This window comes from Neophocaena asiaeorientalis, unplaced genomic scaffold (assembly GCF_003031525.2).
Source record: "Neophocaena asiaeorientalis asiaeorientalis breed wild unplaced genomic scaffold, Neophocaena_asiaeorientalis_V1.1 scaffold737, whole genome shotgun sequence".
In the NCBI taxonomy this organism is placed as follows: domain Eukaryota; kingdom Metazoa; phylum Chordata; class Mammalia; order Artiodactyla; family Phocoenidae; genus Neophocaena; species Neophocaena asiaeorientalis.
Genome location: NW_020175012.1, coordinates 1,050,073 through 1,074,240, shown reverse-complemented (window position 1 = coordinate 1,074,240; position 24,168 = coordinate 1,050,073). Strand labels below are relative to the sequence as shown.

The 24,168-nt window shown below is 51.5% G+C and overlaps 1 long non-coding RNA gene across 2 annotated transcripts in view; it reads left to right on the top strand.

The window, feature by feature from the left end:
• Positions 1–20,127, top strand: part of LOC112411054 (uncharacterized) — a 30,295-nt gene extending 10,168 nt beyond the window's left edge. Inside the window, exons 2-5 of one of the 2 annotated variants that reach the window (XR_003005549.1) lie at positions 7,974–8,095; positions 10,434–10,565; positions 16,949–17,045; positions 18,993–20,127. This is a non-coding gene — a long non-coding RNA (uncharacterized LOC112411054). Of the gene's footprint in view, positions 1–7,973; positions 8,096–9,874; positions 9,948–10,433; positions 10,566–16,948; positions 17,046–18,992 lie in introns of those variants that run through there. The other variant, XR_003005550.1, reaches the window with a different exon arrangement.
• The last annotated feature ends 4,041 nt before the right edge of the window (positions 20,128–24,168 follow it).

Genomic DNA, 24,168 nt, shown 5'->3' with positions numbered 1-24,168 from the left:
GCCACTCTTTGCAAGACGGGGTGGTTCATCCCTGTTTCATCTCTGGGGGTGGGCAGGCACAGATGCTGCTGACGGATGGGAAGTTTAGAAAACAAAGTCTTGGAAATCGATAGAAGAACATACAAGCTATGTATCATGTGAGCGCCTCTTGTCTGCTCTGCAGTAAATCAAAAGTAATGAATGGGAGGCTCTGCAGCCAGGGACCCCCGGCCTTTCCCTGAGTGTGGGGTTGGCTTCGTGCTTGGCTTTTCATCATCTGAGCACATATTTTCTCCTTTAGTAGACCTAAAACTAAGGCCGGATACTGACTTTTTTCTTTCCCTATCTCTGCCCCCACCTCAACCCTTATCCTCTTTAATTTCCATCTTGTAGGCATTTGGCGTCCCTTGTAGAGCGCGATGTATTGCGAGATAAGTGGCCTCAGTGGCATGGTGAATGAACAGCTCCTCCCTAGGGCTGTGTTACTGCGATATTAGCAAACTCTGATCCTGCTGCAGTTTGAACACCTCAGCGCCTCCAAGATGATTATCTGTGAGGTTCCTCAGATACAGAGCCGTGGCCAGCACTTGGTTAAGGAGCGGTTTTGAGGAGATTCCCACAGAGGTGGAGAAAAGAGGGCAACTACGAGGGCCTGGGCCACACCCTCCCTGGAATACCTGCGTGCCAGGTAGGGCTCCTGCCTCTAGGCCGCCATCAGCTGCCTCAGTCCCCCACCAGCCTCCCTCCTGCCTCTCCTCTGAATGGTCTTTTTACCCCCTTGCTCTAACTGAACCCCACTCTCCCCTCACGTCTCCCCTACACTCACAGGTCGGAGGCTGTTTTCTTTCCCTTGTGCCCGGGGCTGGAGGAGGAATAGGGTCCTCCTGGGTCCTCCCTGCTTAGTTTTCTACCAATATCCATCCCTCCTCCTGAAAAACACCCAGATTCAGATCTTGAGTCCAAGACTCTACCTCCCTCTGTCCCTCCTTGTTGGAGTCATCTACGGACCGCTGGTCCTCCTCTCCTTTCTTGAACATTTTGGCTCCTGGATCATGGTGGTTCTCTCCGATCCACCTCAGAGTGATTAGTGGGGGTCTGGCCTGTCGGCATTTTGATTTCCTCTCCTCCGGTCAGCTGGTCTCCAGCCGCCCCCCATAGTCTCAGCCTGAACCCTGTCACCGTCAGCAGGTCCCATCTCTCCACAATCTCCATCTCAAGCCGTCTATTCTGCAGCCCCTCAGATTTCATCTTCTGGTCCCACCCGAACCTATACTTCGTTGGTCCTGTTACCTCTTTGCCCCCTTCCTGGTGTCCCAGTGTACCCCCTGAGCCAGCTGCAGTTTCCTGATCAAACATCATTGTCATCCACTGCAAGTGCTCTCAACTCCTTCACCCCTCTCTCCCTTCCAGGCCACTTAGCAAAAACCTCCAACCTTCCCCTACTCAGTGTGTGCGCCTTTGCGAGCAGAGCATAGCTGGAGAGGATCCCACAGAGTACGCTGATGGTCTCACTTTAAATTTATGGTCCCTAACCTGAAGTGGGTGTTGGTTGCCGGCTGGCATCGTCCATCATTTCTCTGCTCCATTCATTCTCCTCCTTTCCCCGATGAGTATCTCATACCATCCTCTCTCTCCTTAAACCTCAAACACCTCCCCTGCATCCTCATCTCCACTGAAAACCTTGCTATCTATTCACTGAAAATGTGGGAAGAATTGAAGTAAACCTTTAGACTCCTGTCCCCACAACTGCCCTCCCACCACATCCGTTTTCAAATTCTCTCCTTCTCTCCTGTGCTGTGGGCAGACGGTCCACACTCCTGCCAAGGCCAGTGCCCACCCCTCTCCTACTCAGGGACATTGCCCAGCTGCACCCCAGATCTCTCCTACATCATTAGTTTTCCATTCTCCCCTGGTCCTCTCCTCTCAGGGGGCAAACCTGCTGTGATTCCTCCCATCTTAAAAAAAGGAAAAGTAAAGAAAAAACATTGTGTCCCACCTCTTTCTCCAGCAGCTTATATCAACTGTCCTGGAAAGAGCTGTCCACCTTCACTCCATCCCATTCCTTTCCTCCATTTGTGTCTCATCTGCTGGTCTGCTCCACCCAGGGGTTCTTATCCCGGTTGTCCTTGCCTTCCAGAGTGCCAAGGTCAGTGGTGAGTTCTCAGCTCCCATCTTGTTTGACTGTCAGCAGCTTCGGGCTGCACTGATCACTCCCTTCCTATTGAAATACTTTCTTCCCAAGAGTTTGGGACCCCACGTGCTCCTGGGAATGGGTCCTTCTCCACTGTCCCCTTTGCTGGCTCCCCTTCATCTCACCAACTGCTTGACATTGGAGGCCCCCAGGACTCAGCCCGGGCACCTCTTCAAGTTTTCTCTCTACACACAGCCCCTTGGTAATCTCATCCAGATACCTGGCTTTAAATTGGCTTCAAATGCAATCTATAGAGTGACAAGTCCAAATTTACATCTCCTCTGACCTCTAGAGCACATCCTTGACATGGCGCTCCCTGGCTTAAGCCCTCCAGCGACTCTCTTCTGTCTGGAGGATGAAGTCCCCAATCTTAAGTGGGGGCAGAAAAGCTCCTTTAAACTCTGCCCCACACCCTTTATCTTCCCTTTATTTTCCATCCTCACTCTCAGCCTGGCGCTGCCACCGCCCTCTCGCGATCCTGGGATTCTGTGAACTCACCACGCTGACACTGCCCTCTGGACTCTGAACGTTGTCCTCCCCACCAAGGAGCCCAGCAACCCTCCCTCTCCTCCTCTGCTTGGCTACTCCTACTTCTCCAGGTCTCAGGGACCTCGGCACCCCCTCCCAAGGGGAGGGGAGAGGTCCCTCCTACAGCTCAGCACACCCTGTGCTTGACTCTGCTGCAGAAACGAGCAGCTTGCACGTCTATCCAGGGACTGTGAGCTCCTCGAGGGCAGATGCTGTCCCTCACAGTGGCATCTCAGGGAAGACTCTGCGTATTGCCTACCCACCAGCCATTCCCTGTTCTCTCCTATAACAAGACCCCAGTCTTGGTTGAGGGTGCAATGTCCCAGCTTTCTCCTCAGATTTTTATGGGCAGGGGTAGCCCTGCCAACGGTCCTGGACCATGGGGTGCAGGCCGAGGGTTCCTGGGAAAGCTTTGCTCTCCTAGGATAACCACGGCCACTTCTATTTTCCTTCCTGTAATATGAAGCCAGAGAGGACACGGCCACCTGTGACCATGAACAGCAAGCCGCGTGCTAAAGGCAGAGCGACAGAGGGGCAGAAGGAAACTGATGACATCGTGGAGGTTCTGAGCCTAAACTCTGGGTTCCAGTGATGTGGAAACAAACGAACATGTCCCTCCTACTAGGCTAAGCTTCTCTAGTGATGTGTCTGTGATCCACCACTGAGTTCAATCCTAACCAAAACCAGTTGCCAGCACTGGCAGAGCTCCTGGTGCCTGGGAGACATGACAGTACGATTGACGAAGGATCAGAAGGCCTGCTCACCACTCTCCAAACCCACGGCACACTTTCCAGCCTTTGCCTGGACTGTCCTCCTCTCCTGCCCCTCTTCCACCCCGTTCTCATCTATCCAAAGGAAATTTCTCTTTTCAACCCCAGCGGGAATGCCCTCTCTTTAAGTTGGCACTGACCCTTTCCATCCTATGTGCTCCTAGATTTATTAATGTTTATTATCCATCTGCTATTTACCCCTCCACACACCCTGTGACTGGTATTACAGCCAGTCGTGGTTGATTCCAAACTCCCCTGCTTAGAAGGCCCTAGAGAGTAGGTCAATGTGTCTGTTTACATCCCCGCCGACAATGCCCTCTATTTCCCCAGCCCATACAGACCCTAGAACACTGTCTTACCCGATCGTGTCACCCACATTCCGCATCGCTCTTTCTGTGACCAGTTCACGTTGCCTTGTCTTGTTTTTTTGCCTCAAAATACACTGCAAGTTCAAGTTTGGCGGGAAGCACATCCAAATCTGTGTCTCTGCTCTCTTCTCCCCGTTCCCAAGATATTGTCAGTACCTTGCAGATATAGCAGGAGTAAAGCATGTACTGATCAAATGCTTGATTTGGGGCAAAAGCTGATGACTGCTGCTGGCATTGGTGCCATAAGGCCTGCCTCCCTTTCTCTCTGAAGGCCTTCCAAACACAGAGGGTGGTTTTCAGAGCCTTGATTCCAAGACCCCATGCAGAGATTCCAGAAGCATTCTAGGGCCTGGCTTGTATTTCTTAAAGCAGATTTCCTAGAGTCCATCCAAGTTCTTGGTGGCACAGTCTTTTAACCCATCGTCCTTCCCATAACTCTTCTCCAGATCTCTCCTCTCTCATCTATTTCCTTTTGGCCCCTTTTCTCAGCTGATGTCTAGGTACAAAGGAGCTTCCCATCTGAGAGCAGAGTACTTCTAGGAATCCTTAAAGGGGCAGCCCTAAAAATGCAATGCAAGACGAACTGAAACCTCTCATCCTTTAGAGCTCAAAGCAGGAGATAGTCCCGAGGGGACAGAAGCATTTGGCCAATGAATTTGCGGAGGAATCTGTATCCTTGATTCCTGGAAAGATAAGTCCGTCAATCGGTTGAGCAGCATATCTAAGAGACCATCTTGTTCAGGGGCCCAAACTCAGATATCACAAGGACCAGGAAGAGGATATAAATGAGTAATGTGGGGTTTGGATGGTAAATGACAACGGACACCCACTTTAATACTGGAGATTCCCAAGGAAGCAGAGCCTGAGGCAAAGCTTGCATGCCATGATTTTACCAGGGGGTACAAGAGTAAGGGGCAAGAAGAGTGATTTGGACAGAGACGTCTCTGTCTCATTTCCCTGGTGGCGCAGTGGTTAAGAATCTGCTTGCCAATGCAGGGAACATGGGTTTGATCACTGGCCCTGGAAGATCCCACACGCCGCAGAGCAACTAAGCCCACGCGCCACGAACCTGCGCTCTAGAGCCCGTGCTCCGCAACAAGACAAGTCACCGCAGTGAGACAGACAGATCCAATACGAGGATGCATCAGCAAGCTGGCCACTATCAAGGGCAACTTATTGCTCAGCCTTGTGGAACTACCCCCAAGAAGCTGCAAAAACTACCTGTCCAGAGGAAGAGGGAAGATTTAGCCACTAGATTCAATATTCCATTTGTCAATGGTTAGCCGCACTGAGCACTGACTTCCCTTCCCTTCTGGAGTAATTCATGAGTGCCAAAATAGATCCCTCAGCATCCCATGTCTTGGTGTCAATGATGCTGGAGGTGAGAGGGAGGCAGCAGGTGACACAGACAAGAGACAAGACCCCCACAGGGAGTACCTGTTGGAGCCAATGCAGAGCTGCTCACCGTAACCATTGCAGCAGGAAAAGAGGTGGGTCAGGCCAAGGGCACCCGAAGTGGCCTAAGAGATGTCCATACCATCCATCCCTGGCCTGACCCACCCTGACTTTCCATCGTGTCTGACACTCAAAGCACAAAACAAGGGCTCCTTTTTTGTGAGCAGAGAACTTCACCTTTGTTCTGAAGGGGGAGGTACAAATACAGTCAGTCACAGAGTCCCCTTAAAGATGGAGCCAGACATCACTTTAAAGAGATGTAAGGCAAGAAGATTAGTGAAACAAGCTACAGTCCTCATTGCTGGCTCTGGTCCCAAGGCTGCAACTGACACTCACCATGTTCTCTCTCCCCTCTCCACTGTAGGTTTCCCTCACCCGTGGCCAACACTTTGGCTGGTCTGGGTTGCTTGCCTTGTGGGACCTGGCCTTTCATCCCTGAGGAGTCCAGGCTCCTAATGGCCTTGACTTTGCTGAGTAATGATTGTCATTATCATAGGAGTACCAAGAGACACCCCAACGAATCTTCTGAGTTCCAGACATCCTTCTCCCTGCTCCCATTGTGTAGCAGAACCCCTAGCTCCTCACGGGAGCCAGAGTTAGTAATCCTGTCCACATAGTGACTATTTTCTTTACTTACTGGTTCACTGGCACAAGGAGCCCAGAGTGTCTAGGTAATTACAATTTCGGGTTCAGTGGTACCCTTACTTTGTCCCCTCGCGGAAGCATTTGCCACTCAGGAACCAGGGCCTCCAACCCAGAAGAGCCTACGCACAGGATAAGGACGCACACATTTCTCAAGTGAGTCACTAAGAGTAGTGGTGTGAGGGGCAATCTTACTTCTACCCCTTGATTCCCAGTTCTGTGCATTCTAGCTGTTGGGGACACAGCATCACATGTAGCTCATTATTACGGCATATATATTGCCTCCTAGAGGACAGTACCCCAAGCCTTAGGGTATTGTTCCTAAGCTGGGGCCTTAGATTAACGGGACATTTCACGATTCTCTTAGGTTGGCTGCTATAGGGTGATGCATACAGAAGACCATGACCATGAATCGGTTATACACCTCCTTGCGTGACTTGGGTTTCCTGGTCTGAGACAATGTCATACAGATATCAGGTATTTTGTACACTCTCAGATGCTGGTACCAGTGGAGGCTCTGTGGACAGGGAGGGCAGACCAGAGTAGTATCAATTCACTTCCAGGATTGAAGGGGTCTGACGCGACTGACCCACCACCAGGAGGCTGACTAGTCTCCTTACGGAACGGTGCCGTATTAAGGGCTCAGTGTCAGTCTCTGCTGCTGCCGGTTTGCACATCCAGCTTTGGCAGCTGCAAGGTTAGCCTTGGTGAGAGGGAGCCCGTGCTGTGGGCCCCTCATAGCCCCCATTCCTGCCACCATCGTCCTCTGCATCTGCACCAGGGTGACTGATGAGAGAGGCTGACTGACATGCTGTGGATGCATCATCCTTTCCACCTGACTGGGGAGAACCAACTCTGCCATAGATGCTTCTGGTGGTATTAATGGGAGACATAAAGACCTGTGTGCTTTGTGCCCACCGTAGTTCCATTCACAGACTTCTTCTCAGGGCTTCCTTATCTCTGATCTTTCAATAATATTCTTTCTAATCCCCGGACTTAGCAGACAGGCCACTTGACACCACCAAGGAGTCCATGTATATCCATACGTCAGGCCTCATTTCCCTCTGTAAGAAGAGGACAAGCCAGTATACTACTCATGGCTCTGCACCGATAGGATTCCCCAGCATCACTGGTCTTCAGGGCCATTTTCCGTAACCACAAACACAATGTGCCAGCCTATCGGTATCCAGGCCCCAGTTCTTTCCCCCTCTGTTGGTCAGTGACAGGAAACCCACCATGAGTTCGTGAGTGTGAGTTGGGGGGTGTGTGTTGGTATATTACAGGTCAATGACATGGGGATCTGGTCAACTGTTCATTTAATTTATTCGTGCCCTTTGATCCTATGTGGACCTCTTCCTGAATATACCGTTTCCACCACACAATGGACTCTGCCCACTTGACTCCACGACTCCATGATCTGATACGAAGCTGGCCCCTCGCGAGAAGCTCATGTCTCACAGGCGACTGGTACTGCGTGGCCTTGGTCTCTACCAGGGCCTAAGGTCACACCAAAAGGAGCTTCAGAAGGCACAGCTGTACTCCAGGGCTCCAGGGCGTGTGCACTGCAGCTTTCCTCCTGGTGCTTTGCCAAGACTCCTCACAGCATCCTTACCAACCATGTACCAGCCGCACTCTCTGGTCTGTAGGGATATACAGTCCCAGGGCCGGGCTGCTTGCACCAGAGGCAGAACCCCAAGCAGAACCCTTTTCTGCTTTGGGCCCCACTCACACCTTGTAGTTTTCAAGTCACTCAACAAATGGGTCAGAGAAGTATTTCCAAATGTGCTATAATCTACCTCAAAAATCCAAAGAGGCTCCCCCGAAGCACTGTGTCCCTTTCTTAGTGGCAGGAGGTATGCGATGCAACAATATGTCTTTTATGTTAGAGGGGACATCCTGGAATGCTCCAGACTGCTGGATCCCTAAAAATGTCACCAGCGTGGCATGGCAGGTCCCTAGATTTCCGTGTGGTTATCTTCCACCTCCAGTTCACAAGTATCTTTCTAGGGCATTCAGCGTTTTCCATCTTGTGCTTACCAGGTATGATCTGCATGAAGCTATCAACGTCGTGAACCAGTGTGATGTTCTACAGAATTCAAGATGATTGGAGTCCCTTTGGACTACACTATGACAGAGAATAAGAGAATTAGCACAGCCCTCAGGTAAGACAGCAAATCTGTCCCCGTCACGTGAAAATGAATGGAGAAGAAGGCATTTGCTTGATCGGTAGCCTCATACAAATGTCAGAAGCTGTTTGACCTGCTCTAGTAAAATGACCACATGTGGCACAGAAGCTACAATCAGGGTCGCCACCTGGTTAAGTGTATGCTTGGCCACGTCCTTCCCTGTGATCAATTTGGTTTGAGCAGGGCCAGAATGGTGAACTGAATGAGTCTATGACGGGGAGCACAAACTCGACATCCTCTAAGTTTTTAATGGTGGCATTAATCTTTGCAATTTCTCCCAGAATGTGGCAATAATTCTTCTGATTTACTATCTTGGCTGGCACTGAGCTGGAGGGAAGTTTCAGGGCCCCCCACTTGGCCCATCCTACCATAATGGCCCTCATTCACATTTGTGAAGCCAAGTGTGAGGTCTCTGCCAGCTCCTTGGTATAGCCGTTCCAGTTATACACTCAGGGACAGGGAAATAACCCCAGGGTTGGCCCATGGATCCTCCAGAAGACTGACTTGGACCAATGTACCTTTGCCACCTTTGCTCCAAGATGCCTCCTCGCTAGCTGGAAGCCCGTGATGGCAGGTCGGATCCCTTGCTGTCAGTGTTAGGTCAGCACCTGCAACTAACAGTCCTTGGAAATGTAGGTACTGTCCTTCCTTCCATATGTAGTTACCTTAGCAAATGGCTGTAGGTCCTCTGGGAAGGGATTGGGGGAATATTTATCATCTCAACTGTGATGGCTTTGTATGGTCCTTCCTCAAGAGGACCCTCTTCCCTTTCTATCAATGGACACTGGGTCTGTGAACTAACTTACATCTGGAAACCATGTGAGGGTTCGATGTCATCCTTCTGTTCACCATTTCTTTATATTTTGAAAAATGAAACAAGTTAAGCAACACCCTCACTGGTTGCCCATCTTTCTCGCACCATGGCTGATCGGCCATTGCCAAGAACCCCTGCACGTCAAGGTGCCCCGGTTTCTACTGTCACCTTGCTGCCCATGTGCCTCTCATGCTGAAGTGTCACCACCTGGCCTCTGCTGGTGCAGAATCCTATCAGGCCCATCGGGAACAGGGAGCCGAGTTCCACCATCAGTCCCAGCCTGTTGAGGGCAGCCACCATGGACTTTCTCTAAGTGCTGGTGCCCCCTCACCCCTGCCCCACCAGGGCATCCCTTATTATTGCCTTTGTGAGGGAGGTTCCTCTCGGGGCCCCTGGAGAAAACAGCAGTAGTAGTTGCCTAGGGCTGCCATAGCCAAGTACCACAACTGGGTGGCTTTAAACAAGAGAGATTGATTCTCTCACAGTTCTGGAGGCCAGACGTCTGAACTCGAGGTGTTGGCAGGGCCAAGCTCCCTCCAAAGCCCTAGGTGAGGATCCTTCTTTACCTCTCCCAGTTCCTTGGATTGTGGCCACATAACTCCAGTCTCTGCCTTTGCTTCTCTGTGTGTCCTCTCCTTTACTTATAGGGACACAAGTCGTATTAGGGGTCACCCTAATGACCTCATTTTAACTTGGTTACATCTGCAAAGATCCTATTTCCACACAAGATTACATCCACAGGTGCTGGGAATTAGGGTTTCAACATACCTTTTGGGGGACACAATTCAACCTATAACAATTGTCAACTGGTAAATTCCCAGGTCGTACATAGAAAGCCCATTATAAAAACCTCACCTTCCTGAACCTTCCGACCCCTCTTCAATGCTATGTCGAGGAAGTTCTGGCATTTCTACTCATTTTTCATAGCCCATTGCCATGGCCAGGTTCTAAGAAGCCATCCCATCATACTGTTATGACCAGCTCTGGGTCCTAACACTTGATCCTGAGTCCAAGGTGAGTGTTCCCATATCAGTAAATTCTCCCGTGAAGCCTTCTCTCCCCTCCCACTTCCTCTGCCCTACACCCTCGAGTCCACGTGTCCTGTGCTTCCCTAGTTCTGGCAGCTCCCAGGGGTCACAGCCTACAATTACTTCCCCATATAAGCTATTTCCTTCTGAAACAGGGCTGTCCTTTCTGAGTACTGAGACTTGATCTAGGTCGTTGCCCTGGAGGCAACAAATGGTGGCGGGGGTGGGGGGCAGATTTTGAGGAACAGGAATCATTTTGGGAGGCGCCTGCCTCAGGGAGCCACTGCACGTTCTCCAAGCCAGAGAACTTTTCTCTCTCTGTCAAGGGGAAGATGACTGCACCTGCCAGCCTGAAGGGTCCAGGGCCCCAGGGATTTGAGATTCTCAGTCTCACCCACACATTCATTCCCATCCCAGGTTTCCAGGGCCCTTTCTCGAGCTAGCAAGAGCCTAACTCTTCTTTCTTTTCAAGGCTTTCGAAATGCAGCCGACCAAAAGCCTCACGCTTCACCATCATTATGATCACCACGCTGTCCAGACACCATGGTCACTGCATACCCTGAGGTCTCACCTTCCACCTGCACCTCTGCCCGGGGTTCCACAGGTGAGAGCTTTCATCATTGTGATGCCAGGGTTATTACCATCCTACCGATCCCTAGCAATGGGCTTCCTAATGCCAGAACCCCAGCCAGTAATCCACTTCTAAAATCCCACCTAGAGGGGCTGCTGTCCAGGGTCCCATCTGATACCAGTGTCTTCACCTGGGCTTCCCAGCAGGCAGGGCCTGAGGCAGAGGCCCGTGTCGTCCCCTTTATTAGGGAGTGCAAGCCCTGGGGGAGGGGGGGAGAGGGAGGCAGGGAAGGGGAGAGCCACTATGGGGACACACGGCTGAGCTGGCGTCTGCCACGTGCAACTGACTGCTCAATCCTGCAAGAGCATTTCAAGAAGTTTTATGTCTCAGGGGCATCTCCTGGGAAGGAGACGGACGGAAGAATCTTCCACTAGCCTCCACTTTCCACTGATCAAAGTTTCGGCTCTCTGAGCATTAACTCCCCAGCCCTTTTAGGCTGCGCACATGTGGCTGCTGAGTGGGGTCTGCACCTCAACATCAAGGGGGAAGCCCAGGGACGTGGGGCAGGGGGCCCACGGCACACAGGGCAGGCATCAAGCAACGCACTGACTGGCTTTACCTGAGTGAAGTCTGGCGGAGGCCACCTCCGGAACTGGGAGCAGCAAAGGCTTTAGAAACTGGAGACAGATGAGGCTGAGAGAATGGACCGTGGTACAGAATCAGAGATGAGGGGATGGGGGCTGGATGACAAAGGTGGTGGTGGGGTGCCTCCCTCATCAGGGGGGCAGCTGTACTCAGCCCCAGCTAATGGCTAGATCGGATATTTCCCCCCAAAAAGCCAGTTATCTGAGTTTTCTTTTAAAGTTGACAACAAATTCAGATTTGTTGGGGGTTTTTTTGCCATGCCACACGTTCAGGATCTCAGTTCCCCATCCAGGGATCGAACCCGTGTCCCCTGCAGCAGAAACACGGTTTCCTAACAACTGGACTGCTAGGGAATTCCCCCAAATAGGATTTCAAACACGATATGGTCCTACGCCATGCAGGTTCAAGAAAACAAGCCTGAATATAGCCCATGGGGCCCAGTGGTTTGTGATTTCTAATCTGTTCATTTTATGAAGCTGGGGTCAGGAGGGGAAAGAGGCAGAGCCGGGCCTCGTCTCCTGACTCCCAGACCAGTGAGCGCTCATGGTCTCCTGCACGGTCCCTCAGCAGGCATCCCCCTCTCCAGGATCAACCTGCACAGGGCTGAGGGCATTTTCTGGCAAAGTGAACCCACCTCCTCCTGCCACTCCCGGTGACTGTCCCTTGGCATCAAGTTGGGTGCCAGGTTCTCAAGTCCCAGTGATTCGTGGTCTTGTTGCCCCAGCTAATGAGATGGAGCCGGTGGATTCCCAGCACACTGCCAACCCGGGACCCGGGGCCCATCAATCCTGCTTCCCCATTACTGAGGACACCCCGAGTGATGGATGGAGGGCCATGGTCATGAATCATCTCCCTTACCTTTCCCCATCTCAGAGCCAGCTTCACAGAGCTGGGAAGATGAATGTCTGCAGAATCTCACCAGCTCTCTTGAATAATTTCCCTTTAAAAGAGGCCACTTATCAGTAATTCATTCCTCGCCTTTGTTAGCATAAACAAGGCCTGGGGGGTGGGGAGGGAGAGGTGACACCGCCTCCTCCCCTCAGCTGCCACCTGGCCTCCATCATCCCTGTCACTCGGGTTGGCCTCCAACCTCAGCGCTGCCTTCCTGCCATGGAGAAAAGCAAAGCCAGGGTGTTGGGGAGAGCTGCTCCAGCTGGTGGTACCCACTGGCAGACGGCGTACAGCTGTTTCTGGTGACACCTGGATGAGCACAGTCAGCTCCAGTTGACGGTTCCTTTTAATCTTGAGTTTAGTGTCACATGTTGCCTCTTGTTTATATGGCCCATAGACACGCCTGTCTGTGTTGTCTGTAACCACAGAGTAAGATATTGCTGGCCAGGGAGCACTTCCTTGAAAGCCTGTCTTGCCCCGCTTCAGTCTCTGTTTGTTGGCAAGAGCGTGGGAAGTACCTGGGGCAGCAGGGCTGACCCTGGGAAGGATAAACACCCAAATCACAAAAGAAGGAGCACGGGCAATGGAGGTCAATCTGGGCTGGTTCTTCTTCCCCCCCCCCACCTCCCGCCTCCCAGGTCCTTCTTGGCACGGCTGCGCGTGACGCTGGGACGGGTACTTGGAGGGGTGATTTCCACCATAGGTGAGTGTCAGAGGGGTAGTTCCAGGGAGGTGCCCTGCGGGAAGAGAACAGGCAGGAGGCAGGGCAGGGGGCCAGACAGGCAGGCAAGTCCCCCTCCCCTCCTACCCTGAGCAGGGACAAAGAAGATGAGAAGAGGACAGCGGATTTTGTCTTCTGGTTAGGGACCGTGGTTAATTTTTTATGCCACCACCAGGGGACATGGAAGAAGAGGTTTTGCTCAGGACCTTGTTCCTAAGATCCAAGTTCTTATGTCTCACATCCAGCAGTACCTCATCCTACAATGACCACGGCAACATTGCACAGGTCATTCAAGGGCACGATTTTGATAGCTTTTCCTGCCCCCCATTCATTCTCCAGCAGGTACAGGGACATCTTGAAGTCATCAATCTGATCACAACACTCCCCTGATTCAAAAAAACCCTTGAATGGCTTCTCACTGCCTTAGGATCAAGCCCAATGTCCTGAGCGTCGCCTATAGTGTATCCTGGCCTCTGCCTACCCTTGACCCTCATCCTGTATCCCTCCCCCTCGCTCAGCCACCTGGGTCATCTTTCAGCTTCCAGGGAGCCTCCTGCCTCTTCCCACCCCAGGTCCTTTGCACTTATGTCTCTCTGCCTGGAATGCTTCCCCACCCGACCCTCATCCCAGCCTCCCATTTAGTCAACTCTGATTTATCTGCCAGGTCCTAGCTTGGGCCTCAGGTCCCCCAGGAAGCCCTCCTCACCGCTTGAGACTAGACTGGACATGCCTGTTCTCTATGGCATCCCACCTCTCCTTTGACCCAGTACTCTTAGCGATTTGCTTAGCATCCATTCTCCCACCAGCCCACAGGTCCACAACATGTTCACCGCACCTTCCCCAGCAGTGAGCACAGTGACAGCCATGGAAAGAATGAATGAGGGAGTGAGTGCACATGAGGGAGTCCTGGGCCCCCCATTATCTACATGGCGGGGCTCACTGCACACCCACCTCTCCCGGCCTCTGCCATCTCCAGCCTCTAGCTCCTCCTCTGCTAAGACTCCCTCAGCTCAGCCATCTCACCTCGGCCTCTCTGGCCTCTGCAAGTGCAAGGTCCTGGCTCTGACCTCAAGCCCACCTCCTCTTTAGGTTTGGGGTGAGATAGCTCTGAACCCCAGCCTCCCTGGCCTTTTCCTCTGTCTCATCCTCCCTCAGGAGTCCGGAACCCCGAAGCCCCAAGCTTCATTCATCCTCAGAGAAAAGCCCAGAGCTCACACTGCCCATGGCCAGCTCTTCAGACCCTGATCTGAGGTCACTGGCTCATCTCAGACGACATCAGCGTAGATCAAACAATAGAGCACATTTGAAATTCCATTGCTGCTCCATCCTTCTGTCTCCAGTGGCCTGAAGTGAGACCCACATCCAGCAGGATTTTAGGGAGGTTTGGGGATGTTTGCCACAGGATGGTGATATAATGACTTGCTGCCAGAGGCCAGCTGCCCAGTGGTGGATATTAACAGCCTTTCTCTGGGAACCTGAGAGCATTTCTGTGACACCATTTGCATAGATTTGCATATCCAATGCCGCCATCTATCCCAGGGTCTGCAACCTCTGGCTGGGGAGCCAAGCTGGCCAGCAGCTGACTTTCTTTGGCAGGCAGCCTGGCGCGTCCCCACCCCGGCCGTCCCTGCCATGGACACTGCTGCAGCATCCTTCCGCTGTTACGGGCCCCTCAGAATGGAGGCTCTGCTTCTAGCTCATCAACAGGCAGAGGCTGCTTCTCACGCCTCCCTCCCTACTCAGGGCCAAGTAGGCAGTCAGTCCTGCTCCCACCACAAGTGGAAAAGGCTTGGGAATCTGGCATTTGTTCATTCATTTCTTCATTCAGTCAATAGATTGATCGAGCATTTACTAGGTGCCGGGGGCTGTGCTAGGGATTGGGGATATAAAGAAAGTGGAAGGGGCATCTTGAGATGCTAGCTCCCTCGCTCACCATGCCTGGGGATCCAATAACCTAGAGTTGCTTCTCCCCGGTGTCCTCAGTCTACCATCCCCTGCACTGGACCTGAAGCTTCAGCCCTTGGCCCTTCAGCGGCTCCAACCTCAGCCCCAACCCTACACCTGACTACCCACTGTCCGTGACACCCCGGACCTCTCCCAGCAGGGTGTGAGCCCTTTCTCTTTGGGGGGCAAAGGGGGTGGAGCTGCAGTTCACTCCCTACTGGACTTCCTAGGCCTGGCCCCTGTACCTCCTTGGGCCTGAAAGGGGCTTCTCACTCTAGTAGGGCAGGTTGAGGCCTCAATAATGCTTTCCCTTTATTGGCTTCTGATCCAAAAATATGAAAGGCAGACAGGGCAGCAAGGAGCAAGAAAATGACAGCTGGGTTACATGGATGAAACACAGGGTTAGTGGTGCGAAAGCCAAGTTCCAAATTGGGTCTACCCTGGGGGGCTCCAGGGGGACTCTGGTCATGGCCCAACCTCTGAGCGGGGTCGTCTTTTGACCAATACCCAAGAGGTAAAGAGTCCAGACAACAGTCCAGAGCCTTGAACAGGCAAGGGCAGCCTCCCCGTCCTGGTTCTGCAAAGGTAGAGACTTCATCAATATCTTTCCTCCCAGTGGCCTCTCCTCCTCTGTTCCCCGTTTCTGTTGGTGGCCTCTGAGTTCTCCCACTTCTCTGGGCTGGAAGCCTCACTCTTCTAGGACACTGCTCCCCACTATATGAGAGCCCTAGTCCAATAAGTCCCCACGTCCTGTCCTGTCTTCTGTCTAGGCTACCATATTGGAATGAGCTGTCACTGGCACTATTACTGCAGTCTCTTAGCCAGTCTCCCTGTCCTTTGATCCAACTTATGCACAACCAGATCCAGATGAAAAATCCTAAAACAAAATCCAATCAACACCCCATCATTCCGAAGTTTCAGTGCTACCCTAAGACTCAGGGAATAAAGTCACTTTTCACTCTTGTGCCATAGTCTTTTGGTTTTTGGCAGTGCCTAGCACAGTACCTGTTATGGGGAATAAAAATGAAGACTAACATTCTGGTATATTTACTGTGTGCCAAACACTGTGTTAAGGCACAAAATGATTAAGGAACTTGCCCGAAGTCCCAGAGCTAGTAAACGGTGAAGCTGGGATTTGAACTCTTGTGGTCTGACCCCAGAGCCCACACTTTCAGGCACTCGGCAGAAATATACTCCTAGATGTATAGCTATTATATGTCATAGGAATCAATACATGGATTCATGAGCCAATAAATGAAAAGAATGATTGAATGAATGAAGTTACTCTACACCTTGTGTCACCAGACAAATGTACGGATGCCTTCTAAAACAGTTTTATTCTGACACCTGAAACCAATGTAAAATCGTTAAGTGGATTACACTTCAATAGAACATTTAAAAATAATTGGAGTCTGCCTTCTTCTGAGTAGGGACAGTGTAGCATGATGGTTAAGGACATGAGCCGTGGAGTCAGACAGACCTGGGTTTGAATCCTGGTGCCACCATTGATTGGCTATGTAGGTTTGGGCAAATTATTTAAGCTCTACAAGCCTCCATTCCACATCTGAAAATGGAAATAATAATAGCACTAATTGTGGATGAAATGAAATCATGAATACACAGCACATCACACCGTGCTTGACACACAGGAGGACTTAGTTCCCGTGGGAGGTTGTCCCTTGTTCCCACCACTCCTGTGGATGGTCTGAGCAGGAAGGCTGAAATGTGCAAAAAGTGATTTGTTCTCTGTTGGCTAAAGCCAGTGTGCACGACGGTGATAAGAAGCGAAGGGGAAGAAACCTGAAGCTTGGGGTGCAGAGAGGGGCTGTAGGAGGAGGGTGACCCTCAAGGTCCAGGACGGGGCTCCGGTTCTGAAGGAGGGGCAGTGAACAGTAAAGCGGAAGCACCCAGCACCCCTGTGCTCCTTACACAAAGAGGGTCCTGCAAAGACAGCTTCCCTTCCCTTCCCATTTCATGTGAAACATGATGAGAATTGATGGAGTCATTTTTTAAATCATAGAGCACTGCAAACACATTCATAATATTTTTCTTCTGTGCCATGGGAAGTATTTTTTTTTTTCAGATTCTCAGCTGTTTAGCAAACACAGACTATCTTCCCAAAAATGTAATTTTGTGGATGGATACATTTAAAAATGTTCTGCTCTGGTCAAATCCGTAATGGCTATTTTTCTCTGTTGATAACTTCTCCTTTCAGTGGGTCACTGCCAAGAAAAACTCTCCTGGAGGCCAGAATTGTCTCTAATAGCAAGTCCAAGACAAGCATTCCAGCTTGAATCCTCTTCTCCCAGGAGGTAAGCTACCTGGGACCAAGAACAGGGTCTTTCTCGTCTTCTATTTTGAGGGCCCAGCACAGGTGGGACCCACAGGGACAGCATTGGGAATTCTAGCTCTGGAACTCTACCACATGCTGTGTGAACTTGGGGAAGCTATTGCATGCCTTTGTGGCTCAGTTTTCTCATCTGTAAAATGGAAATAATCTCAGTAACTTATTTTCTTTCTTTCTTCTTTTTTACTTTTGGCTGTGTTGGGTCTTCTTTGCTCTGCACAGGATTTCTCTAACTGCCGTGAGCGGGGGCTACTATTCACTGTGGTGCGCGGGCTTCTCATTGCGGTGGCTTCTCTTGTTGCGGAGCATGGGCTCTAGGTGCACGGGCTTCAGTAGTTGTGGCATGTGGGCTCAGTAGTTGTGGCTTGCGGGCTGTAAAGTGCAGGCTCAGTAGTTGTGGCACACAGGCTTAGTTGCTGCACGGCATGTGGGATCTTCCCGGACCAGAGATTGAACCCATGTCCCCTGCATTGGCAGGTGGATTCGTATTCACTGCGCCACCAGGGAATTCCCGCAGTAACTTATTTTCTAAGGTTATTGTGATGATTTCTCCCTCCCTCCCTCTCTCCTTCCTCTCTTTCTCATCAGCTTGGGCCCAAACAGTGGTTTTTATATTAAAAATCCCACGTGTTCATATAGCACTCTGTAGTCCCCAAGTCCCTCTCAAATACACTATCTCATTTTTTTCTGAAAGAAGTAATTATTAGCATCCACACCTTTCAGATAAGGAAACTGAGCTTTAAGATTTGGCCAGGACCACAGCGCAAGTTGCTCTCACTGTTGTGGCCTCTCCCGTTGCGGAGCCCAGGCTCCAGACGCGCAGGCTCGGCGGCAATGGCTCACGGGCCCAGCCGCTCCGCGGCACGTGGGATCTTCCCCGACCGGGGCACGAACCCGCGTCCCCTGCATCGGCAGGCGGACTCTCAACCACTGCGCCACCAGGGAAGCCCCAAACAGTGGTTTTGATAGTAAAAATCCCACGTGTTCATATAGCACTCTGTAGTCCCCAAGTCCCTCTCAAATACACTATCTCATTTTTTTCTGAAAGAAGTAATTATTAGCATCCACACCTTTCAGATAAGGAAACTGAGCTTTAAGATTTGGCCAGGACCACAGCGCAAGTTGCTAGCAGAGCTAGGACTCAAACCAGGTTTTCTGACACCGAGACTAGATTCCTCTGAATGAAAAGAAACCAGGAAGTAGTTCCAAAATAAATGACGTTTACTCAAGCTGGGTCTAATGCAGCTCTCAGATAGCCTGATACTTCAGACAGGGAGAAGTCTGTCAAACCGGTTTGTTTGACATGGAGGGAAGCAAACAACCTGTGAAGAGGATGAATTTTCCCTTTTTCCTCAAGCTGCTTTTGGTGGCAGGGATGAGGGGCAGCCGATGGAGGAGGAGGTTCTGTTTGATATCCATCAAGAAAGAGCTGTGGGTACATTGGTGAGGGACATCTGCGAATCTGCTGCCTCCATGTTCTGGGTCCTCTGAGATGAGTCAGTGAGGAAGGGGACCCTCACAGAGGGATTTACCTGTGCTGGGACTGTGCCCATGTGTGAGTGCCCTTCACTAGCTCAACCACTTTCTAAGAAGATAAGATGGTCGCTGCAATTATTTTTTCCCCATTTTCAGGATGGATAAACTGAGGCTTCAACTGTTCAAGGTCACACAGCTAATAAGTAATGGCACTGAGATTCAAAAGCATAGCAGTCTCATTTCAAAGTCCATTTCCTTTCCACTAAGCCAAATGAGGTGGCACTGGGGACAGCAGAAGGAGATAGGAGGCTAGGGGAGGGGAAGTTAGGAGTAGAAAGAGGGAGGCCCTGAGCAAAATATCAATTAGGGAACCAAGTTATGTAGAAAACCTTTTCCCTGGTGAGACAAAAGGCCACTCTCTTTTTATTTATTCTAGCCGGTGTGTTTCTTATTGCAAGAGCTGGTTCCCAGTGATGCCTGCCGGCATTCACGCCCTTGTGTGGCCCCTTCCCGTGGATGTGAGCTAGCCCCGTAATTTGCTCTTGACCAGTGAATTGCAGTGGATGTGATGCCATGTGACTTCTGAAGCTGAGTCCTAGCAGTCTTGCCGATTCCTCTGGGCCTCCTAGAGTGCTCACTCTGGGGGAAGCCCACCACCATGTAAGTAGGCTGAGTACCCTGAGACGGCTATGCTGTGAGGAAGCCCAAGCCGGCTGTGTGGAGAAGCCCAGCCAGTCCCCAGCTGTTCCAGCTGTTCCAGCCATCCCGACTGAGGCACCAGGCGTGAGTGAAGAAACCGTCTGGGATGGCTAAACCCATCCAGCCTCCATCTGACAGTCACTGTGTGAGAGGCCCCAACAGAAACCGTCCAGCTGAGCCTGGTCAACACACACAACTATGAAAGATAATAGAAAATTGTTTTAAGCCAGGAAATTGTTGTTGGGGTGATAAACATGCCATATAACTCCATGAATCTGGACATCTCTCGTGATGTCCAGAATCTCAAAGTTCAAGGCTATCCTGGGCCCGGTGTGTCTACATGGCTGTCCCACATTCCTCAGGTGGGAATGAACCCCAGCTTCCTGAGAGCCAGCCCTCAGCCAAAGGCCCTGAGTTTGCTTCCTGGTTCTTCCACACCAGCTGTCTGGCTTTAGGCAGGTCAGTGCTCTCTCTATGCCTTATTTTTTCCCACCTACACAATGAGGTAGCAGAGTCAGGAGCATTAAAGACTCTTCCACTTCTCTGACTCATGAGTTCACAGTCTGCCTGAGAAAAGAACTCACCACCACCGAGGTGCGCCCTTTCTTGCTCTGCAGCAGGAAGGAGCCCATCCTGGCTGTTTCTGGGCTTTAGAAGGGGCCCCGTGGATGCCAGGTGCCTCCAGCCACCCAGCAGGTCTGTGAAGGGTGGGGATCCAGGCTCCAGCCCCATGATACCTCTTCAGCCAGTTTTCAGCAGAGAAGAGGGAGCTGTAAGACGCAGGTCATCCTGGACGCCTAGGTCTACCTGAGAAGGGAAGTCCCACCTTCAAGGAAGAGGGGGCTTCTGAGAGGAGCAAGCTTCTGGGGTGGCTGTGAAACGTCTGGTGACGATATTTGTGTCTTAAAATACAGCAGCTGAGAACCAGTTAATTACAGCCTCTGGAGTCATTCATAACTTGGCGTTTCCCCATTATACCTGCTCTCTCTGCGTTCCTCCCCAGCAGCCACAAAGGAGGCTACTTGTAGGTGGAAACCCATTCTGGGATGGGCCTCTAGCCCATCCATCCCTCTGCCCCGGGAGCACACCTGGTACCTGGTGTGGAGCTGGCACCCGTGCATGAGCTACAAGAGATCAAGAGTGTCTGGAATTAGCCGAGTATACCCACCCATGTACACACAGGTGCCCTTGGCTACTGGCCCCTCAGGAATCCATTCAGACTTGTTGGGACCCTCCAAAGGTCAAGGGTGCAGGTGTAACCTCATGGGGGGGCATTTATTCAGGAGAGAGGCTCAGGGCCCAGCTACGCAGTGCTGGGAGGGCCTCCCTCCTGGAGCTTCGGCAGCTTCCGAAGGCTCTGGCCAGGGCCTCTGCTGGACTGGGATGGGGGCTAAGCGGGCACTGGGACCCCACACCTCCTTGCTCTGGACGCCCCTTCTCTCCCAGGGCCTCTCACGTGATTTGAGTCTCCTCCACCAAGAGGAAGATTGCGATTTAAGGTTGCAGGGAGGCCTGAATGACCTGAGGGTTCCCCTGGCCCCTGTCCCTACCACGCCCTCATTCTTGCCTGAACACTCGTGGCGGACAAGGGTCCTGGTAAAAGTGGGAGAAGGAATCCAACATGGGGGAATGTCCTCACCCCACTCCAGGAGAAGACATTTTTTTTTTAAATAAAGGAGGCATTTTGAAAGTACAAAGCCTAACTAACATTTGGATAGTATATTTCACTTGTCAAAGCGCTGTCACATACCTAGTGTTGAGCGGTTCCCATGTTAATTAGTTGAAGTAGTATTTATTATTAAGTCCACTTATAGATAATTACGCTGAGATTTAGAGATGCAAAGTCATTTTTCCAAGGTTACCCGAGTAACGACTAGCTTTGAACTCAAGGCTCAACCTCAACTCCGGGAATCTTCCTGCAGAGTCGGCAGGCCTGGCCACTGCCCACCTTCAAAGCTTGGATAGCGAGCCCAAGGGGATCCCAGGTTGTAGAAAATGCCATTGCTACTCCCTCCACACAGTCCTGAATTCAACTTAAATCCATCCCTGTCTGGTTTCTAAAATACATTGTAATCTCATTCTGAATCTGAATTCCTTAGCCTTTGACCTACAAGAGATAAGTCAGAGCCTAAGAGAAAGCAGGCAACGAGGGAACAAGCAGGGAGTGAAAAATAACACTTTTCCAGGGCAGGGAGTGAAAAATAACACTTTTCCAGGGCAGGGGCCACCTGCTTGCTGGTCAGCACATCCTGGGCCAGGTCAACGGGGGCTCCGAGAGGTCAAGAGAGTGCTGGGATTCTGGCTGTGCAAGCGCAGGTCCTGGACAAGACCCGACTATGTCCTCACATCCTTTTCCAGCCCTGCACCCAGGAGAGCAGGGACTCAAAAACAGGTTGTTCCGCGTCTTCTTCCTAATCACCACCGGGCGTGATTGAACACCTTGACATTCTTTAGCGAAAGTTCAGCTCAGGAGTGATTCAGGGCACTGCATGAGGCTTAAGCGGAATTCCAGAATCACAGAAATTAGAGATGAAAAAGGACGCTGAGGTCAGAGGCAGCCGGTCCCCAGGGGCTGCGTGTGGGTTCTTCTCGGTAATAGACTCCCCCTTATTCCTGCAGCCCAGGCGACTGCTCCCTGAAGACCACTCTCCGCTGTTTCCAGAGAAGACGTTGTTTATCGAAATGAGAGGTCTACGCTGATCACTGCATGATTTGCTTTGAAATTTGTTAATCATTCAGAAGCTGGTGAAAAGGGGAAAACCAAGAATTTAAAGTCACTCGTAGGGGCTTCCCTGGTGGTCCAGTGGGTAAGACTCTGCGCTCCCAATGCGGGGGGCCCGGGTTCGATCCCTGGTCAGGGAACTAGATCCTGCATGCATGCTGCAGCTAAGAGTTCACGTGCCACAACTAAAAGATCCTGCATGCCGCAATGGAGATCCTACGTGCCGCAAGTATGACCTGGAGCAGCCAAAATAACTAAATAAATAACAAAATAAAAGCTCTGGGGCAGCCTGGCACAGTGTATCTGACCCCTTACTTGCTGTGTAACCTCTGGCAAAATTTTGACCTCTCTGAGCCTCAGTTTCCTCATCTGTAAAATGGGAGCTAATGATGCCTATGCACAGTGCAGTTGGAAGATTAGGGGAGCTGATGTAGGAAGAGCATCTCACTTTGTGGCTGGCCCATCAATTATTCCACAAATTACTATCATCATTACCCTTCCCTCTCCAGATCCATCTCCCTGTTTGTAAAACAGGGCTAAGCAGGTTTTTTGGCTCTGGGTTTCCTCCACTCAACATTCCACCAAGATCTGCAGAGCCCCTCCTTGGTGCCACGACACAGGCAATGATGACTGGGACTGGTTCTCTGCCCTCACTGAGCTTACTGTCTTTATGAGTTTCCCGGAGGAAGAAGCTAAGGTGTTAAGAAGGACGCTTGCCATCGGATCTGTAGTTCTCCTGCACAGGTCGTGACTGTGACTGTGACTCACCGGGGACATAAGAGCAGTCACAGAAACAGGATGGCATTCCAGAGACAGTGTGCGCTATGGTGGTGCAGCTCCTTCCCTTCCAGGGGCAAGACCCCAGAGCCATCTCAGTCCACCTGGTGCCCTGAGGGCCCAAGGTCACTGAATCCGTTGGCTACACCTGTGCTGGTATCAGCCTGGGAAGATGCTTTTACACACACACACACACACGCACACACACACCTTCTAATAGCATCTAAATCATCACTCCTAACCTTGTTGCATATTCGTGGTTCCTACACATGGCGGATTCCCAGGCCACACGCACATGGGTGAAGTCAGAATATCTGGGGGTCGGACCCAGGCAGTAGAATTATTTTCTTTGCCCCAAGTTGAGACCCAGAACTCTAAGCAGACGTAGCTCTGAGAGCAAAGGGCACCTGACCTCTGCTCTTCACTGCTTTTTTGATATCACCGAACAGCCTCAGTTTGCCTGTCTGAGCAAAGAGGGTACTAACACCTCCCTCACCAGGCTGCAGTGAAGGTGCACAAGTCTTCGTGGAGTCTTTGGGAAGCCCTGCCCAGATGAGCAGCTTTGGTCCTGGGACCCTCCTAGCGGAGGCTGGCTGGGGAAAAGGCGGGGGTGTGTGAGTGTTTCCATGGGGGCAAAGCTGAGCGCTGGGCGCACCCAAGTTTGCTCTGCTGAGGAGGCCACAGGAGGATCACCTTGGTGAATGTCCCACGCGGAACCGCCTGTATCTCACCCTGAGAGTCGTCCTGAAGCTGAAACTCAGCCTGGCGCCTCCCTTCCCCCACCCCTCCCTCGTCCTTTCTCTCCTTCTCCATCCGGTCAGAGTCCTGCTATCGCTAGATGCTGCATTTCCAATACCTTCTGCTCGATAAACATTTGGTGCCAGCAGGTGTCAAGGTTTGAAAGGGGCCTAAATTAATCAGTGAGATACACACCTGTCAGAGTCTAGCCAAGGTCCTTCGAAGAGCCCTGGAGGAGAGCTGGACTGGCCAGGCGGGCTCTCCACGGACCGTCGTGCTGAGGAATGAGGAGGGGCTGCAGCCCACCAGACAGCGTGGAGCCCTCTCTGTGGGCTCAGGCCCGAGCTGCCATCGAGAGGGGTGCAGAGACAGTATAAAACAGTCCCTGACCTCACCTCCTCTATAATCTATATTGGGAGTGACACAACCAGGCTTTAAAATACTTGCAAAGCAACATACAGACAAATGCAAAGTAGTGAATCAGGGTTGAGGAAGTGGGTGAAGGGAAAAAAATTCAGGTGAGAAGCAGACCTGGGGGTGGGAGAAAGGGGTGGGAAGAGCCCTAGATATGGAGTAAAAGAGGAGGTTTGCCCTCTTTTAGACAGAGAAGCATGAGAGGGGAAGGGAGGGGAGAGGAGAGGAGGGGGTGGGGGGGAAGGGAGGAGGGACTTTGCTG